The 19,221-nt window shown below is 37.0% G+C and overlaps 1 long non-coding RNA gene across 1 annotated transcript; it reads left to right on the top strand.

Annotated features, from left to right (window-relative positions):
* Positions 1 to 14,022: 14,022 nt before the first annotated feature.
* On the top strand, positions 14,023 to 14,638 carry LOC133333856 (uncharacterized). The gene is made up of 2 exons (XR_009754469.1): positions 14,023 to 14,270; positions 14,327 to 14,638. It is a non-coding gene; the product is annotated as an uncharacterized LOC133333856 (long non-coding RNA).
* The last annotated feature ends 4,583 nt before the right edge of the window (positions 14,639 to 19,221 follow it).

Raw genomic sequence — 19,221 nt, 5'->3', positions numbered from 1 at the left:
GAGAGTTAAAACCAAAATGGCGTTCTCTTCTCCTATTTTCTGCAAGACCAATTTGGCCTAGAACGAAATAGTAAATGTAGTAAAATATGAATTTGACATTTGATTGCCAGAGATATACAGTCCGAAATAAAGCACATGAAAGTTAGCGCTTCAACAAAAGGGACACACGCACAGACGCACCACATTTGCTTGAAAAAAAAAAACAAATAAGAAATTAAAAAAATGGACAAACAGATTTTTTATTCTCTTTTGGAGGATAGCGAAGATGAATGGCTGGCAGAAGATTCAGATGAAGATACTATAGAAAGAAGACCTGGGTTGGGAACGTGCATCATCAAGTTCTATTGGTTAATCGTACTAACCAATGTGTGTACATTGGCCCAAAATATCTTGGGCTTATGTCAAGTTCAGGGGATCTACTTGGATCGCTTTGACATTTTTACAGTAAGTAGTCCTCGGTGAACTGATTACAGTGATATATAGAAATGCATACTTCCCGAGATATGGTCCTTGAAAGTTCGGAGAGTATGTTGTTTTAAACAGCCGTTTGACTATTTCCAGCAAGGTAATATGAGTATCATTTTAATGGTTATGGTTTGTGCTTTAAAACTAGATGAAGAATATATCATAATAATGTATATACAATTTAAAAAAAAGAATTTGGATTGTATAGCCATGTATGCGCTTGTCCATATGTGAAAAGGTTGTTTTAAACAAAATATGCTCCGAAATTTCAAGGCCAATGTCTCGGGAAGTATGTATTTCCCCACATGAAATGTATATCACTGTAGTCAGCACAAGGAGGGCTACTTACGGTAATCATTTCAAAATGATCCGAGTGGAGCGCCTAGACATTAACATTATGGGAGCGTCCAGCCAAGTAAGGCTTTCCGGACTTGGAGCCGTCGGAAACTCCACTTCCAAATATTCGATAATGTTTTCATCTAAATTATACAAATAAAAAATAAACAATAAATATTAATATTATCAAAATCACACAATGGACGCCGTTTAACTTTTTGTTTCTTTGTGTGCCTTAGGTTTCTGTAGTTTTTTTTGTCCTTAATAGAAGAAATTTTTGATTTTGACGTTTCTTTATGTTTTAACTATTTTTCGTTCCTTTACTTTTTGCGCAATTCTAGTATGTGAGAGTAATTTTTGATAGTTCGCTCTTTTACTAGCTTTACTATCAAAAAGTACGGGAACGAACCTTTTTATAGAAATACAAATTTTTCAATGACTGAAATTGAAATGATGATGAGCGCCTAAACATTAACATTATGGGAGCGTCCAGCCAAGTAAGGCTTTCCGGACTTGGAGCCGTCGGAAACTCCACTTCCAAATATTCGATAATGTTTTCATCTAAATTATACAAATAAAAAATAAACAATAAATATTAATATTATCAAAATCACACAATGGACGCCGTTTAACTTTTTGTGTGCATTAGGTTTCTGTAGTTTTTTTTTGTCCTTAATAGATGACATTTTTGATTTTGACGTTTCTTTATGTTTTAACTATTTTTCGTTCCTTTACTTTTTGCGCAATTCTTGTATGTGAGATTAATTTTTGATAGTTCGCTCTTTTACTAGCTTTACTATCAAAAAGTACGGGAACGAACCTTTTTATAGAAATACAAATTTTTCAATGACTGAAATTTCAAAAAACAAAAAATCCAAAATACGCATTGTCAATGTTGAAATTTTCAACTTTATACTTTGATACGCAATGCGTATTTGTGTAACATTTATTGAAAAACATGTATTTAACTTTTGAGGCGAATAAATTCGTACGCACAGGCATGAATTTAGGTACGACCCTTATATAGGCCTTGGTTCCAACCAAGGTGTATTTAATAAGGTGTATGCATCAGATACAACAACAAATATTTTACAAAAACAACATTGTTGTTATAGAAATTAAATTGTCATGCTGACAATAAGTTTTTGACAAAAATAAACAAAAACAATTATTAATTTATTTTTGTCAAGAACTATTCTTTGAGGAATAAATTATGAATTTGTGTATTTTTGGGGTATTAGCGGTTTTAGGTCAGTGAAAAATAAAGTTTAAGACCTGGTCGCGATAAATTTTAAGTTTCCCACCTGCAGCCCATGGCTCCTTGTGATGTTGTTTGTATTGTGAATTACAATCTATTTTTTCTATGGAGTGGCTTCAAATTTTGCCTTCTTAAAGAAAATTGAAGGGACATAAATCCCCCGGCCAAAGACTAAATCATGGAAATTGTGTTGACCGTTTAAAATCTTTCCATAGGCGTATTTAACCTCCGCCGAGGATTGTGACAAGCACCAAGGGGCCGATTCCAATATAAGCTAACACAATCTCCTCGATTTTATGAGTAGCTGGGATTTATGGACAAATTTCCTCACATAACATAAAATATGTGGACCAATCGACGAACGTGGTTATAACGGATTTAATCTTAGGTTTCCTTTCCGTCCGCCTCTATGAATGAAGTTTTCTTGAATTTTTATTATAAAAAAGCCTAAATTTAAAGACCATTTTTGAAATCGAAATGTTATTGAAAATGTTTTTGACAATTTACTTTACAAACAAAAAAGAAAAAAGTTTGAAACCATATGATTGTCACTTACACCTTATTAAATACACCTTGGTTCCAACCATGGTACAATTATAAAAGGTAACAGCAAATCCCAGCTGATTTGATTCCATCGTAATACTAGTGTCAATATGAATTTGACAAATTATGTTTTTAAAAATCACCCAACAGGAAAATTGGGAACGCATACAATTTGAAATTGTTCTTTATTCAATGTGCTCCCGTATTCAATTTACTCAATCTGCCTGCTGGGAAGTTTCAGGAAGCAAATCTTTCTTCAAGGAATAACTCGCTATTCCCTGCATTTTCATATGTGTTACACATATATGTGGCAATGGCTCAATTATAGGAAAGATGTGGAAGCCATAGAAATATAAATTTGAAAGATTTTCATTCATGATTTTCAATTTTTATTCTGAGGATTCGAAAATATTTCATTTTCAAAATAAAAATAATTTGATGATAATTTGTTCGTTTGTTTACATTTTTCTGTCAAATGAGTTGACACTAGTAGAACTTACAACAACAAATTTCCATGTGGTTGTTGTATCGTTTTTTGTACAACAACACTTGCTGTTACCTTCTATTATTATACCATGGGTTCCAACAAATCAAAATACATACTTTGTGTATGTGTGTGTATTGTTTAGAATACTATGTCAAATAAATTCAAAATGGTTTATTACCGAACGGTTGTTCCATACGCCGTGCTTAAAAAAGATTTCCAAGCGCGTCGGTCTTGTGCGCAAATCCACCAATTTGGAAGACACGTTCCACAGTGGGAAAAATTACCGGGCTAGCGCGCAGAAAATAAAAAAAAAATAACTTGAACAAAACTTTAAAACATTAATGCGGGTTTAAAGTAGAGTGTTGAGTGTACTTATGTCCGTATAAAATAATCCGAATTGATAAGTTAGAACGAAATAACGGTACATTTAAAATAGATATTTTTTCCAATGTTAAAAATGGTATTTTTTAGCTATAAAATTGCGATGGTCGTGTGCATTCTGTGAATATATTATCATAGAATTTTGTCCATTTTTGATATATAGGATTGGTATTTTAATTAAATGGAATAGTTATATAATCCATAAGTTATTTTAATTTAGATGTTTCGGGCTAAATATATGTAAGGTCCGTTTTTTTTTAAATTCCTTCAATTAAAATAGGGGTTTCGTATGGAGTGCAGACGAGTTCAGCGTTGATTTTTGTTTTATTTTTTTCGTGTGCCTGTCTAAAACATCATACTAAATTTTTACCTGCGACTTCCTGTGACTCTCCGATTTATGGCAATTTTTTAAAAAAAAAATACCAATTTGGTGTAGGAAGCTTTTTAAGGTTTTGTTCAAATAAAATTAAAATTTGTGAATTTTGTTGATAAAATTGATCAAACAGTGATTTTATGTTCATGCACTGAATATACATTTATTCCAAATGTCTTTCTAACAAACAAACAAATCGGAAATATTCTAAATACAAAAATAGACGATCCAGACATAGAGGTGGATCACATCTTCCATTTAACAATAATCGACGGCAAGTTATTGAGTGCAATATCGGAATCATCTACCCAATCATGTGGAATTTGCGGTGCAACACCAAAAGTAATGAATGATTACACCAAAATTTCGTAATTAACATCAAACATCAATTTATTCGAATACGGCCTGTCTACCTTACATGCAAGTATTCGATGTTTATAATGTATATTGCACATTTCATACCGACTGGTTTTGAAAAAGTGGAAAATTTATAGCTCCGATCGGCCACTTTTCGAAGAAAGGAAGGCACGTATCATTAATGATTTGAAGGAAGAAATGCACATTATTGTTGACACATCTAAGTCAGTATCCGGAACAACAAACGATGGCAATACTGCTAGGAGTTTTTTTAGCCAACCTGGCTTAGCATCGTCGATAACTGGTGTTGATGAAAAATTAATTAAAAATTTTAGTATCATCCTTTCAACCATGTTCTGTGGATATGCTATTATCGCAGAGTCATTTAAAAAACTTACTGAGGAAACATTTATTCTTTTCGTGGAATTATATCCTTGGTTCTATATGCCTTCAAGCATACACAAATATTAGTGAATGGAGCTGATATAATTAAATGTGCGGCTTTGTCCATAGGAATGTTGTCTGAGGAAGCCATAGAATCCAGAAATAAGGAATTTCGGAACTACAGGGAACACCAGAAAAATTCGTCGTGAGGAAACAATGAGGGATCTTTTCAATAGGTTGCTATTTTCTTCTGATCCAAAAATGTCAAGTTTGTCTGGTAGTACATCTCTTAACCATCGATATAGTGAGCCACTATTTGAAGAAGTCCTTAAACTACTGGAGGATCCAATGCTACCAACTAATACAGATCAAAACTCGGATTCTGAATGTGATTAGTATTTAATAAGTAACGCCTAAATTTTATAAAATATATATAGTTTAATGCTTTAGATATATTATATTAAGAATTATAAAGATACATATAATAACAATAGTGTTTGCCCTTAAACCACTTTTTACCCTCCAAATGTATCGGAATTTTTAAAAGAAGCTCCCATTTTATGAGTAATATTAGTTATAACGAAAAATGTTGCTTATTAAAAATGTTTAAAAAGCTTCAAAATAGTAATTTTCACCTAAAAATTTAAGTTTTTTTCTAAAAAAAAATCGGCGCTTAGTGGGTTAATATTAAAAAAGTGCCAAAATTTTTCATAAAATAATTAAAATTGTCCATATACATCTATTCTTATCCAAAATATCGATAAACATGCAGTAAAACATCTACTTGCATTGCATTTTTTTCCACTGTGCGTTCCAAGATGTTGTTTTCTACTTGGTCTTTCCATTTAATTCGTGGCCTTCCCCTTCTACGGGAACCATCAGTAGGCTCGTTTTTATATGCCCTTTGAGCTGGGGCATTCTCATTCATCCGCACAACATGGCCTAGCCACCGTAGTCGCTGCAGCTCAATACGACTGACTATGTCGATGTCCGCGTATAAATTGTAAAGCTCGTGCTTCATTCGACGCAGATCGGCCCGTAGATCTTCCGGAGAATTTTTCTTTCAAACACCCCAAGATCTGCCTCATCTGCTTGCGCAAGTACCCATGCTTCTAATCCATATAATAGCACGGGTAGTATCAGCGTCTTGTAAAGTGTGAGTTTGGTCTGGCGGGAGGTGGCCTTGTTTCTAAACTGCTTACTTAGACCATAGTAGCATATGTTTGCCATCACAATCCTTCTCAGAATTTCAAAACTGATGTCATTCGTTTTATTTATGGCGGTACCAAGGTATATAAAGTCTTTAACTACCTCGAAGCTGTAGTTCTCAAGTTCCACAGTTGGTCCGAGTCTACTGGACGCCTTGCGCGTTGATACCATCAGCTTGGTCTTCTCGCCGTTTACTGCCAGACCCACTTTGGCAGACTCCTTTTCAATTTGTTCAAAGGTGGCTGTTACCGTTCGCAATGTTCGACCCATTATATCGATGTCATCGGCGTAGGCGAGTAACATGTGTTGTTTAGTGTACAGAGTTCTGTTCTGTTCACTTTTGCGTCTCGTATGACCTTTTTCAGCAGAATGTTAAAAAGATCACACGACAAACTGTCACCTTGTCTGAATCCTCGCTCGGTATTAAAGAGCTCCGATAGGTCCTTTCCTACTTTAACTGCTGATCTTGTGCCACTTAAAATTATCCTGCATAGCCGTATTATTTTTGCAGAAATGCCGAACGTAGACATGGCTTTAAACACCTCTGAACGAATAGGGCTGTCAAATGCGGCATTATAGTCGACAAATAGGTGGTATGTGTCGATGTGTTTTTCGTGGGTCTTCTCCAGGATTTGGCGCAGAGTGAAAATCTAGCTTTACTATCAAAAAGTACGGGAACGAACCTTTTTATAGAAATACAAATTTTTCAATGACTGAAATTTCAAAAAACAAAAAATCCAAAATACGCATTGTCAATGTTGAAATTTTCAACTTTATACTTTGATACGCAATGCGTATTTGTGTAACATTTATTGAAAAACATGTATTTAACTTTTGAGGCGAATAAATTCGTACGCACAGGCATGAATTTAGGTACGACCCTTATATAGGCCTTGGTTCCAACCAAGGTGTATTTAATAAGGTGTATGCATCAGATACAACAACAAATATTTTACAAAAACAACATTGTTGTTATAGAAATTAAATTGTCATGCTGACAATAAGTTTTTGACAAAAATAAACAAAAACAATTATTAATTTATTTTTGTCAAGAACTATTCTTTGAGGAATAAATTATGAATTTGTGTATTTTTGGGGTATTAGCGGTTTTAGGTCAGTGAAAAATAAAGTTTAAGACCTGGTCGCGATAAATTTTAAGTTTCCCACCTGCAGCCCATGGCTCCTTGTGATGTTGTTTGTATTGTGAATTACAATCTATTTTTTCTATGGAGTGGCTTCAAATTTTGCCTTCTTAAAGAAAATTGAAGGGACATAAATCCCCCGGCCAAAGACTAAATCATGGAAATTGTGTTGACCGTTTAAAATCTTTCCATAGGCGTATTTAACCTCCGCCGAGGATTGTGACAAGCACCAAGGGGCCGATTCCAATATAAGCTAACACAATCTCCTCGATTTTATGAGTAGCTGGGATTTATGGACAAATTTCCTCACATAACATAAAATATGTGGACCAATCGACGAACGTGGTTATAACGGATTTAATCTTAGGTTTCCTTTCCGTCCGCCTCTATGAATGAAGTTTTCTTGAATTTTTATTATAAAAAAGCCTAAATTTAAAGACCATTTTTGAAATCGAAATGTTATTGAAAATGTTTTTGACAATTTACTTTACAAACAAAAAAGAAAAAAGTTTGAAACCATATGATTGTCACTTACACCTTATTAAATACACCTTGGTTCCAACCATGGTACAATTATAAAAGGTAACAGCAAATCCCAGCTGATTTGATTCCATCGTAATACTAGTGTCAATATGAATTTGACAAATTATGTTTTTAAAAATCACCCAACAGGAAAATTGGGAACGCATACAATTTGAAATTGTTCTTTATTCAATGTGCTCCCGTATTCAATTTACTCAATCTGCCTGCTGGGAAGTTTCAGGAAGCAAATCTTTCTTCAAGGAATAACTCGCTATTCCCTGCATTTTCATATGTGTTACACATATATGTGGCAATGGCTCAATTATAGGAAAGATGTGGAAGCCATAGAAATATAAATTTGAAAGATTTTCATTCATGATTTTCAATTTTTATTCTGAGGATTCGAAAATATTTCATTTTCAAAATAAAAATAATTTGATGATAATTTGTTCGTTTGTTTACATTTTTCTGTCAAATGAGTTGACACTAGTAGAACTTACAACAACAAATTTCCATGTGGTTGTTGTATCGTTTTTTGTACAACAACACTTGCTGTTACCTTCTATTATTATACCATGGGTTCCAACAAATCAAAATACATACTTTGTGTATGTGTGTGTATTGTTTAGAATACTATGTCAAATAAATTCAAAATGGTTTATTACCGAACGGTTGTTCCATACGCCGTGCTTAAAAAAGATTTCCAAGCGCGTCGGTCTTGTGCGCAAATCCACCAATTTGGAAGACACGTTCCACAGTGGGAAAAATTACCGGGCTAGCGCGCAGAAAATAAAAAAAAAATAACTTGAACAAAACTTTAAAACATTAATGCGGGTTTAAAGTAGAGTGTTGAGTGTACTTATGTCCGTATAAAATAATCCGAATTGATAAGTTAGAACGAAATAACGGTACATTTAAAATAGATATTTTTTCCAATGTTAAAAATGGTATTTTTTAGCTATAAAATTGCGATGGTCGTGTGCATTCTGTGAATATATTATCATAGAATTTTGTCCATTTTTGATATATAGGATTGGTATTTTAATTAAATGGAATAGTTATATAATCCATAAGTTATTTTAATTTAGATGTTTCGGGCTAAATATATGTAAGGTCCGTTTTTTTTTAAATTCCTTCAATTAAAATAGGGGTTTCGTATGGAGTGCAGACGAGTTCAGCGTTGATTTTTGTTTTATTTTTTTCGTGTGCCTGTCTAAAACATCATACTAAATTTTTACCTGCGACTTCCTGTGACTCTCCGATTTATGGCAATTTTTTAAAAAAAAAATACCAATTTGGTGTAGGAAGCTTTTTAAGGTTTTGTTCAAATAAAATTAAAATTTGTGAATTTTGTTGATAAAATTGATCAAACAGTGATTTTATGTTCATGCACTGAATATACATTTATTCCAAATGTCTTTCTAACAAACAAACAAATCGGAAATATTCTAAATACAAAAATAGACGATCCAGACATAGAGGTGGATCACATCTTCCATTTAACAATAATCGACGGCAAGTTATTGAGTGCAATATCGGAATCATCTACCCAATCATGTGGAATTTGCGGTGCAACACCAAAAGTAATGAATGATTACACCAAAATTTCGTAATTAACATCAAACATCAATTTATTCGAATACGGCCTGTCTACCTTACATGCAAGTATTCGATGTTTATAATGTATATTGCACATTTCATACCGACTGGTTTTGAAAAAGTGGAAAATTTATAGCTCCGATCGGCCACTTTTCGAAGAAAGGAAGGCACGTATCATTAATGATTTGAAGGAAGAAATGCACATTATTGTTGACACATCTAAGTCAGTATCCGGAACAACAAACGATGGCAATACTGCTAGGAGTTTTTTTAGCCAACCTGGCTTAGCATCGTCGATAACTGGTGTTGATGAAAAATTAATTAAAAATTTTAGTATCATCCTTTCAACCATGTTCTGTGGATATGCTATTATCGCAGAGTCATTTAAAAAACTTACTGAGGAAACATTTATTCTTTTCGTGGAATTATATCCTTGGTTCTATATGCCTTCAAGCATACACAAATATTAGTGAATGGAGCTGATATAATTAAATGTGCGGCTTTGTCCATAGGAATGTTGTCTGAGGAAGCCATAGAATCCAGAAATAAGGAATTTCGGAACTACAGGGAACACCAGAAAAATTCGTCGTGAGGAAACAATGAGGGATCTTTTCAATAGGTTGCTATTTTCTTCTGATCCAAAAATGTCAAGTTTGTCTGGTAGTACATCTCTTAACCATCGATATAGTGAGCCACTATTTGAAGAAGTCCTTAAACTACTGGAGGATCCAATGCTACCAACTAATACAGATCAAAACTCGGATTCTGAATGTGATTAGTATTTAATAAGTAACGCCTAAATTTTATAAAATATATATAGTTTAATGCTTTAGATATATTATATTAAGAATTATAAAGATACATATAATAACAATAGTGTTTGCCCTTAAACCACTTTTTACCCTCCAAATGTATCGGAATTTTTAAAAGAAGCTCCCATTTTATGAGTAATATTAGTTATAACGAAAAATGTTGCTTATTAAAAATGTTTAAAAAGCTTCAAAATAGTAATTTTCACCTAAAAATTTAAGTTTTTTTCTAAAAAAAATCGGCGCTTAGTGGGTTAATATTAAAAAAGTGCCAAAATTTTTCATAAAATAATTAAAATTGTCCATATACATCTATTCTTATCCAAAATATCGATAAACATGCAGTAAAACATCTACTTGCATTGCATTTTTTTCCACTGTGCGTTCCAAGATGTTGTTTTCTACTTGGTCTTTCCATTTAATTCGTGGCCTTCCCCTTCTACGGGAACCATCAGTAGGCTCGTTTTTATATGCCCTTTGAGCTGGGGCATTCTCATTCATCCGCACAACATGGCCTAGCCACCGTAGTCGCTGCAGCTCAATACGACTGACTATGTCGATGTCCGCGTATAAATTGTAAAGCTCGTGCTTCATTCGACGCAGATCGGCCCGTAGATCTTCCGGAGAATTTTTCTTTCAAACACCCCAAGATCTGCCTCATCTGCTTGCGCAAGTACCCATGCTTCTAATCCATATAATAGCACGGGTAGTATCAGCGTCTTGTAAAGTGTGAGTTTGGTCTGGCGGGAGGTGGCCTTGTTTCTAAACTGCTTACTTAGACCATAGTAGCATATGTTTGCCATCACAATCCTTCTCAGAATTTCAAAACTGATGTCATTCGTTTTATTTATGGCGGTACCAAGGTATATAAAGTCTTTAACTACCTCGAAGCTGTAGTTCTCAAGTTCCACAGTTGGTCCGAGTCTACTGGACGCCTTGCGCGTTGATACCATCAGCTTGGTCTTCTCGCCGTTTACTGCCAGACCCACTTTGGCTGACTCCTTTTCAATTTGTTCAAAGGTGGCTGTTACCGTTCGCAATGTTCGACCCATTATATCGATGTCATCGGCGTAGGCGAGTAACATGTGTTGTTTAGTGTACAGAGTTCTGTTCTGTTCACTTTTGCGTCTCGTATGACCTTTTTCAGCAGAATGTTAAAAAGATCACACGACAAACTGTCACCTTGTCTGAATCCTCGCTCGGTATTAAAGAGCTCCGATAGGTCCTTTCCTACTTTAACTGCTGATCTTGTGCCACTTAAAATTATCCTGCATAGCCGTATTATTTTTGCAGAAATGCCGAACGTAGACATGGCTTTAAACACCTCTGAACGAATAGGGCTGTCAAATGCGGCATTATAGTCGACAAATAGGTGGTATGTGTCGATGTGTTTTTCGTGGGTATTCTCCAGGATTTGGCGCAGAGTGAAAATCTGGTCAATGGTGGATTTGCCAGGTCTGAAGCCACATAAGAATCCGATGATGTCATTAACCATTGGCTTCAATCGTTCACGCAGCACACTGGATAGCACTTTATATGCGATGTGAAGGAGACTTATTCCTCTATCGTTGGCACACATCGTCTTGTCTTATTTTATGTGCACGGGACACAGGATGCTGAGGTTCCAATCATTGAGCATGCATTCATCTAGCCAAATTCTCGTTTTCTACCGATAATTCTCCATCACGTTACGTGTTGCTACTGTCTGCAGGGTTGCCCTATACGCTACGCTTTTTTACATCAGTAGCATTACGACACTCCTGATCGTACCATTGGTTTCTTGGTGGTGGTTTTTGGTACCCAAGTGTTGCTTTTGCTGCAGTTTGTAGGGAGTGGGCAATTCTTTGCCATTGTGCTTCTATACTATTATCGGGAAAATAAGTGCTTTCTTTAAGCAGATGGGTAAGAAGAGCGGAGTAGGCCTCGGCTACCTGTTGTGTTTGTAGCTTTTCGACGTCGAGTTTCCATGTTGTGTTAGATCGCACCTTTGCTGATACATTAAGACGGATGCGTATCTTGGCTGCCACAAGGTAATGGTCCTATCACAACATGATCAATTTGATTTCTCGTTGCTTGATCAGGAGAGATCCAGGTGGCCTTGTGTATATCGAGATGCTTGGATCTGGTGCTGCTAACTATCATGTTTCTGCTGCCGCGAAGTCAATCAATTTCATGCCGTTGTCGGATGTTTCTTCATGAATGCTAAATTTTCCGACGGTGGGGCCAAAGATATTTCCCTTCCGATTTTTGCATTAAAATCTCCTAGCAGAATTTTAAAGTCATGGCCAGGGCCATATGCTGTTTCTAGGCTCTCGCAAAATATGTCTTTGGTCTGTTCATCTTTATCTTCGGTCGGAGCATGGGCGCAAATGAGACTGATGTAGAAGAACTTCGCTTTTATACGGATTATAGCAATTCACTCATCTACTGGAGTGAATCTGGAGACGAGGTCTTTTATTCTCCTGTTAACCATAAATCCGCAGCCAAATTCATGTCTCGTTTCACGGCAGCTATAATACAGGGCGTAATCGTCTGATTTACTTACACCTGTCCCTTTCCATCGCATTTCCTGTAAGGCAATAATGTCGGCTTTGTACTTCTTGAGTACATCCGCCAACGCGAACACTGCGCCTGTTCTGTACAACGTGCGCACATTCCAAGTGCAGATTCGCAGATCGTGGTCCTTTATACGTTTGCGGGGGTCGTCAACATTAGGGGGGTTTGGTTTTATTTTTCTTAATTTTTTCATAGTAGGTTGGGTTTTCCGACAGTGGGCAACTAACCCGACGCCTCAACCCATTTTTTATAGTTCTTATGTGTGAACTCGCGGCACATATTAGCTCACTATTTCATGGGGTGATGAAAATAGCTCCCACATAGGTCAGTGTCCACAATTGAAATGAAAGAGGGACCAAGATAAGCCTGGACTTCGCCATGTTAAAGCCAATCAGAGCCGTTGCTTGGTATCTATCATCCCCTACGCCACCCAAACAAATATTTCGTGGTATTCCCTACTGGATTTTGGAAAGAAATAAACTTTCATTTCTTTTTCGCGTTTTTAGTTATGTGCTGAAAAAATGTTAAATAAACACAACTACTTGTTGCGTATACAGTCGAATTCGGTTAAGCCTAATTTCAGAAGTTTTTTTTTCTCTTAAGCAGGATTTTCATTAAAAGATCTGATAAGCAAAACTTGTTGCGCTTAACGAAGTTTTCAATCAATATCTGAAAAATCGCGAAATTTATAAATCATATTATAAAATGAATTGAGTAAGAACTTCTTTTTTTTCGTAGTTAATGATTTCGTCGCCCTTACAAAAATTATATTTTTCTCTTAAACGCTGTTCGTTTCATGTATATTTGTGTTTTTGGAACAAAAAAGTATTTCTCTTATACTGATTTTAAATTAACCGGATTTTCTTTTAAGCGAAGTAAAGTGTTTGAAAATTTATCCGAAATACTAGTTTAAAATTTTTAGTTTCAATTAACCGATAAACCGCCGTTCGTTTATCCGAATTCGAGGTCGGTCGTATTTATTTACTTTGGTATGCTGCTAGTAAGTGTGTATAAAGATCCTATAAACTGTTCCACAGCTGAACTCAAAGCGCTGTAGGAAACAATGCAAACAGAACCAGGGGTTTAAATTAACTGTAAAGCATTAGTTGATATATTTTTTATAACCCAACCATTAAAATTGAGCCATAACATTGCGATTTGATTCAATTCCAATGTGTAATTCGGGAATGACTTTTTTGTTCAACTTGTGCACTCTTGTAAATAGAAACTAACATTCTTATAATGATAAAAACTGGTCAAACATTTACAATATCTTGAAATAATTAAAGGCTTTATTTGGATATAGTCTAGTTTGATCTCTCCGTTCATTATGTTTTACAGATTATAACCAAAATAATATTTATTTTAATTTGTCTTCCATTTTTAGAATTCTGGTCGCATAAGCTATTTTATATCGCGTCGGACAGGTTTGCGAGTTACTGATTTAGTACAGCCCTTGTTGCGGGTAGCTGACCCCAAAATAGCAAGTCTAAAGGGTAGAATACTACAAGGAAAGTCTATGGGTCGTACTGATGTACAGGTAAACATTAAAGTCTAATAAAGTGTTCACAATATTTGAATAAATTAAATTCTGGTTTCAGGTATTATCACCAATAACAGGACGCGTAATTGGAACAAAAGAGATTCGCGTTGGAAGCGATAAAGTAAGCCTTATAAAACTTTCTGTCCGAGTTGTATCAGGACTACAGTTAACTATAACACCAGATAATACTATTGAAAATGGATATATTGCTGAAACTGCAGTTACTCATAAATTGACAGCACAGTATCAGGAAGGTCTTCTGGATATTGACCTAGAGTTCTCAGATGGGTCTCGTACTCCTCTAAGGTTAGTAATGAATATAACTTTCATAAAGCAATGTGAATAATTTCGATAAATTATAGGGATATATCTGTAGAAGATTACTTCCTATTAGTTGAAAGCTTAGATACAGAAGTTGTGGCATTTGCCCCAATGCTTGCCTCACATCACCCTCGTGTAATCGCTGTCGGAGAAGGAAATGGAAACCTACTAAGAGTTACTTTACTCCTGTCTGAAGAATGTCGAATAAGGCGCAATATAATGTCAACAAAACAAACAAAATATAATACTTCACCACTAGCGAGCGCCCTGGCTGCGGTTGATGTTGATTTTAATAACGCTAACGATATTATTAATAAGCATGAAGTTGTTCAGAATGATGGTGTTATTCGAAAGGAAAGAAATAAATATACAAACAATGAAGGAGATCTTGCGGATATTATAGGTATGTTCAATTTGTAGATTATAATTAATTATATTGACGCCTCCGAAAAATAGTATGCTAAGTCTGAAAAGTGAGTTTTTCAGAGTGGTGTGAGATAGAACATTGAGTGTTTTACTGGTTTATAACTTTGGTAAATTTAACATTTTCTAGCAGATTATAGCTAAAAACGACATAGAATACATTAGCATGGACAAACATTTCGTAAGAAGTCGGCTAAGTCGACTTAGCATGTTTTGTTACGGACCTTTCTACTCTGATTAGTCGTCTAAGTGTGGTTTCGCCTAATTCTGCTATCTTAAATTTATTGATGTTGTATAACATTTACAAAATTATATATAATTATTATTAAAACCTTAAATAAAATAACATAACATTAATCAATAATGGGTGGGGCCTCCCTTATTTTCAATAAGATCAAAAATTCTATCCATCATACTCTCATTTATCGATTATTACTTCTTTGAGGTTAAAAACAATCTGGTATTGGCGGTTTTCTGCATAGACACAACGAGTTAAGATTCCCCCAATGTTCTCGATCACATTCTGGTCGGAAGAACATGCGGACCAGTTCATACTTTAAATATTTTTTTATTTTAACCATTCTAAAGTATGGCGACTTTTATGAAATGGCGCGTTGTCCTGCTGAAAAACGAGTCCTTCATCGTTGCTGCTTTCCCAAAATGGCAATAATTTGTCTTCAAAGATTTGAACGTATTCCATTGAATTCATCTGGCAACTAGGAAATGCCAAATCAGGCATTCCGTCGCTATAAAATTCTCCGAAGACCATTAAGGAACCGGCACCGAAATTTCATTTTGATGGACGGACAGACATGCATAAATCGACTCAGAAAGTGATTCTATGCATATTGTTACGTTCTTGGATTTTACTTAATCCCGTGTAGACGTTGTTCTATTTCCCAATACAGTTCGTACTAAATAAAACGCGGGTTCTTTCTGATTACGAATATTACAATGATTTTATTGACACAACTTTACTTTGCACTTTACTTTAATTGACGATTTCAATTCGCGATCTGATACACAACTGACTAACTGCCTTGCCCTTTCCCCTATTTATATGAGCCTTGCCTGTCGCTACAGAAGTTTCTAGACGATCTGGTAACACCTAGATTACGAACAATCTACCAATGCAACAAACACATACAAACTTACATTGAGTGAACAATAACAACACATACAGGCGAGGGAGTAACAAAGAAAGAGGAATTACATTGAGTGAACAATAACAACAACACATATACAGGCGAGGGAGTAACAAAGAAAGAGGAATTAAGCGATCATCAATGATGACCTTTAACAAGAATTGTACGTCAATAACAAAATAGAAAATGAAAGAGGAAATGGAAGGATGTAGAAAAATCTATGCAGTAGTTGTTGTGAAGTTATTCGAATAAACTGCGTAGTAGAAATTTACGTTACAATTCAATTCATAAATTAACGGAATTCATCTAAATTAACTTAAATCTAAAGTTATATTCGTAACATTGCCCCCCGCTTAAGCCTGTTCGTCCCGAATAGGCACAGTTCCCGTTCCGTAGGGGGTCAGCCGCTCCAAATGTACAACTTTCATCTTCGACCTGGGACTGTCGCTCCTCTGGATGCGATAAACGACGTCATTTATTTTCGTGACAATCTTGTAGCGTCCTTCCCAGTGTGTTTGCAATTTGGGGCATAGTCCTTTTTTCCGTTGTGGATTGAACAATAGTACCAGTTGCCCTTCTTGAAACCCATCGGTATTTGCCGCTCGATTGTACCTTGCCTTCATGCGGTTGCTAACCATTTTTATTCAATGGCGAACTGCATCGTGGACTTTACTGAAAGAGTTTTGACTGTCTTCATGAATGGCCGATCTACAAGCAAGTAAAAACTTTGGAATATGCTCATCCCAGTCTCGTTGGCCACTGTCCACCACTTTCCGTAGATGTTCTTCCAGGGTGCGATTGAATCTTTCCACCATGCCATCTGATTGTGGATGTAGGGGCGTCGTTCTGGTTTTCTTGATTCCGTAGGAGTCACACATTTCCTTGAAGATCGCTGATTCAAAATTCCTACCTTGATCGGAATGAACCTCCGATGGAACACCATAGCGACAAATCCAATTTTTGCTGAACACATCCACAATTGTCCTGGCTTCTTGATTTGGGATAGCATAAACCTCTGGCCATTTGCTGAAGTAATCCATGACCACTAAGACATACCAGAGTCACTTATTGGGAACGGTCCAGCTACATCCATTGCGATTCTTTCAAAAGGGGCTCCTGAATTATACTGCTGCATGTAGCCTCGACTCTTCCGTGTTGGACCTTTAGCTCTTATGCACCTTTCACAATTGGCGATCCAGTCGGCAATGGATTTTTGACAGCCGACCCAGTAGAATATCTGCTTTACCTTTTCAGCGGTTTTTGCTATGCCAAGATGTCCTCCACTTGGCCCATCGTGAAACTCCGACAAGACATCTCTTTTTTTGGAGTCTGGGAGGACGATCAAGTTCCGGTGAGATTTACCGTCCTCACTTTCCCATTTGCGATATAAACAACCATCTATTATAAGTAGACTGTCCCACTGGGCTCAATAGGATTTTAAAAGAGGGCTTTCGGAGGTAATTTCTTTGCGACTAGGTCGCTTGCCCGTTTCTATGGCCGAAATTATTTTGCCCAGAATGGGATCCCCTCGTTGTTCCGTCGACCAATCTACACCCGACTCAAACTGCAATAGTCGGACATCAACGATATTCTCTTTACACTCAGCCTTTGAGCAATGCCTGCATTCTACCTTGCATGGGCGACGAGACAGGGCATCAGCATTACCGTGTTTTCCGCCTTTTCTGTTCTCGATTCTGAAGTCATAACTCTGGAGCCTCTCGATCCAACGGGCTAGTTGACCTTCCGGATTCTTAAACTGTAGCAACCATTGGAGAGCAGCGTGGTCGGTCCTCAGCAGGAAATGCTGGCCATATAGGTATTTGTGGTAGTGTTTAACGCTCTCAAGGACAGAAAGCAGCTCTCTCCTCGTCACACAGTAAATCCTCTCAGGTTTCGACAATGTCCGGCTGTAGTACCCGATGACTTTTTCCTGTCCGTCGATTTCCTGGGAAAGGACGCCACCGATGCCGCACGCACTTGCGTCTGTGTCCAGAGCAAACTTGCCACCAGGTATAGGGTATGCCAAAATGGGGGCTCTACATAGCATGTCTTTGAGCTTTCTGAATGCCTCTTCTTGGTCGTTGCCCCACTGAAACCTCTGGCCTTTTTGCGTCAAGCGGTGTAGACAGGCGGCGATGTTGGCAAAATTTGGGACAAATCGACGGTAGTAGGTGCAGAGACCAAGAAAGCTTCGCAGCTCATGGAGATTTCGGGGCTGCGGCCAATCTCTGACGGCTTGGATTTTCTCCTTATCCGTCGATATGCCCTCCGGCGTCACGTGGTGCGCCAGGAACTTCACCTCTCGTTGGAAGAGACTGCACTTCTTTGGGTTTAACTTGAGGCCTGAAGACGAAAGCTGCTGTAGAACATCCTTTAAGTTTATCTTTCTCGGCGATCTCTACTTGCCAGTACCCACTCTGCAGGTCGAGGGTGGAGAACCATGACGTCCCGGCTAATGTGTCCAATGTGTCGTCGATTCTTGGGAGCGGATAGCTGTCTTTCTTGGTGACATCATTCAACTTTCGGTAGTCCACACAAAATCGGGTGCTTCCGTCTTTCTTCTTGACCAAGACCACTGGGAGCACCATGGACTTGACGATGGTTCTATTACACCACTCTTTTCCATTTCACTTATCAGCTTCTGGACCTCGTCTCTTTTTGCCAGGGGAACACTTCTTGGAGGCTGTTTAATGGGTCTCGCGTCTGCTGTATGGATTTCATGCTTCACCACTGATGTTCTTGGTGTTTTTTTGTCAACGCAAAGGTAGAGGCATATTTCCATAATAGCTGCCTAGCCTTGTTCCTCTCGGAAGGTGATAATTGGTGTTTCCACTCTTTTATGTAGCCGTCGAGGTGCTTCTTCTCCATGGCGGCTGGCTTTTCGGAAAATTGGCAAATTTGCTCTTGCTTGTTTGACAGGTTCAAAACTCTAACAGGAATCCGTCCTTGTTGCTTTCCACCCACAACTTCTCGGCTCCACAATCTCCATTCATTGGTACCCATATTATTGCTTCGGCACAGGGCGGTATTATCTCTGGATGGTCCGTAGTCAGACGTCTAATGGGTGTACTTTCATCGTAGCCCACGTTTAACGGAATTTCGACGTTAGACCAGGTCATCACACGCTCTTTCATATCCAGATTGATACCAAAGGCAATCATAAAATCTGTGCCTATTATCACTTCGTCTACGATATCGGCAACTATAAACTGGTAATTCTCCGATTTACTGCCGTGTACTGCCGCGGGCTCCCCCGTTGCTGTGCGCAGTCTGACTCCATTAAGTTGCGTTATTTTTCCCTTTACCAGATGGACTTTGATGCGGCAGTATCTAACGTCGGAACTCGCTTATCACCATTGATGTACCCA

Source organism: Musca vetustissima, unplaced genomic scaffold (genome assembly GCF_032173495.1).
Source record: "Musca vetustissima isolate MV318-11 ecotype Yass unplaced genomic scaffold, APGP_CSIRO_Mvet_v1 utg108714, whole genome shotgun sequence".
Lineage (NCBI taxonomy): Eukaryota > Metazoa > Arthropoda > Insecta > Diptera > Muscidae > Musca > Musca vetustissima.
Note: the sequence above shows the minus strand (reverse complement) of the source record. Positions and strands in the feature narration are given on the sequence as shown.